The sequence below is a fragment of the Echinops telfairi genome, unplaced genomic scaffold, assembly GCF_000313985.2.
Source record: "Echinops telfairi isolate 266 unplaced genomic scaffold, ASM31398v2 ScPeMD7_4;HRSCAF=17, whole genome shotgun sequence".
Classification (NCBI taxonomy): Eukaryota; Metazoa; Chordata; class Mammalia; order Afrosoricida; family Tenrecidae; genus Echinops; species Echinops telfairi.
In genome coordinates, this window is record NW_022103900.1 from 438080 (window position 1) to 440549 (window position 2470).

Sequence of the window (2470 nt, forward strand, 5' to 3'; positions counted from 1 at the left end):
TCCCAGAAAGGGAATTAAGGAGAGGGATCCTTATAGGCAAACTGAACAGCCAGGTGCACTGCTCGAAGTTCTGCCCATTGGGAAGATTTCCCACTGTCCTTTGGGAGATCCCAGAAAGGGGATTAAGGAGAGGGATGGTCTCAGGGCCTCAGAAGCACGCCTCAGGTGCAGATAACAGATTTGAAAGCATCCGCCTGTGCTACAAAGGAGAGCCTTCTCTAGTAAAAGAGCTGGCATTGCTGAGGACCAGGTCCAGAGTCTCATTATGCAAGTGGCTGAATTACAGCGGCAGCTGACTTGCAGATCTAGAGCAGTGTCTGATACCAAAGTGAGGGCATTGATCGGGAAAAGTTGAGACCCTGAAACATGGGATGGGAACATATGGGCTGATGATCCAGAAGAGGAAGATATTGAGCCCCTAGAAACAATTGACCTAGTCAATAGATCCACCCCTCCCAGCTGAAGGTATTAATTCACTATCAATAAAATAATCCACACCTGAGCAGATTAGCCAAACTGTTCAAGTTGCTATGCCTTACAAGATATTGCTGAGAGCACTGGGGAAACACCCTCAACATCCATTATTTCTGCTAGACTTGTAACTAAAATTAAGTCTCAGAAAGCTCCTAAAGGTGAGGTTGAGATGATTACCCAAGAAGAAGCGCGCTATACTCACAAAGATCTGCTCGAGTTTTCAAATACGTACAAGCAGAAGCCTGGGGAATATTCCTGGGAATGGTTACTAAGGGTGTGGCATACTGGTGCACAAAATGTAATATTAGACCGATCCTGGTCCCAAAGGAAGGAACTCTCCCACCTGGAAATACAGCACGGATTCCACTGAACTAGCAGCTGAGAATGCCCCCTGGCCACTTTGGGCTTCTCATGCCTTTGGATCAACAGGTCAGGAAGGGTGTCACTGTACTAAGTGGTGTGACTGATCCAGATTACCAAGGAGAAATTGGACTGGTGCTACATAATGGAGGTAAAGAAGAATATGTCTGGAATCCAGGAGATCCCATAGGCTGACTCTTAGTGCTAAAAGTATCCGAATTCATGGCTTCTTGAAGCGAACCAACTGCTGACTATATATTTGTTGATTGTCTTCTATGAGTATTAGCTCAGTGTTGTAGAAATGTGTTTTGAACTCTCTTTTACTGAGCAACATGCTTGTTTTGATAAAACAGAAATCTCATAGTTCCATTAATATTAAAAAATTTAAATTTAAGATTTTAAATGTACAATATTTAAAATTTATATTAAAATTAAAAAATTTTTAAATCAGAAGATGTTAAATGTGATTTAACATCGAGCAGATCCTGGCTCATGGCCACCTGGCAGGGTAGAACTACCCCTAGGGTCTCCGAGACTGCGAATGTGACTATGAGCAAGCGGCCGAGTCGTCTCTCTCCCGGGGGCTGGGCTAGATTTGAGCTGTCAGACCGAGTTTTGCAGCCTGTCGCTTAATGCACAGCAGACGAGGGCTCCTTGTCAATAAATGTCATAGCTTAAAAGACAAACAAACCCTAGCGACAGTGGGCCAAGGAGAGCGCTTCATTTTTAAAGTACCGCCCAAGAGCCACCGAGGAGTGAGAAAGACAGCATGCTTCCACACCAGATCCTTTCGGTTTTAAGTGGGGTGGCCTTGCTACCAGTCATGAGCTCCGTGCCATGCTGAGGGATCCCCACTCTATAGTCTCAGGGAGAGTAAAACACGAGGAACTACCACCAACGGTACAAGCAATGGCTTTAGAGAGAGCGGCGAAGATTTGGACGCTGGCAAGTGGGAAAGGGAGGCTGGGCGAGCCCAGTGGCAGAGAGTGAGCCACGGCTCAGGGGTCCCAGCTGTGGTGGTTTGTTTGTGTACCTTGGCTTCACCTGTGTCAAGTACAATTGTGCTCAGGTTTGGGGAAGTAGATTGCTGGGTGCTTTTACTGAAGAGCAGTGAATTACACAGTGGGCTGCTAACCGCTATCAGCAGTTTGAAACCCCTCTGACAGGGAAACACTTGACTTTCTACTCCCATAAAGACTAGCAGATGGACATTGGGCCTCCACTCAAGTACTCCCTCAATGCAAGCATACTTTGTTCTATTAAACTGGCATTCCATCATGCTCACTTTCCCGACACGATTGCTGAAGACAGCAGGTGCATAAACAAATGTGGTGAAGAAGGCTGATAGAGCCTGGCTATCAAATGATATAGTGTCTGGGGTCCTAAAAGACTTGAAGGGAAACAAGCAGCCATCTAGCTCAGAAGCAACAAAGCCCACCTGGAAGAAGCACAGCAGTCTGTGTGATAATGAGGTGTCGAAGGGGTCAGAGATCAGGCATCAAAGAACAAAAAATCAAATATTGTGAATGAGGAGGAGTGCAGATTGGGAACCCAAGACCTATCTGTAGGCCAGAGGACATCCCCTTACAGAAGAGTCTTGGGGAGGAGACAAGCCAGTCAGGGTGCTGGGTAGCAA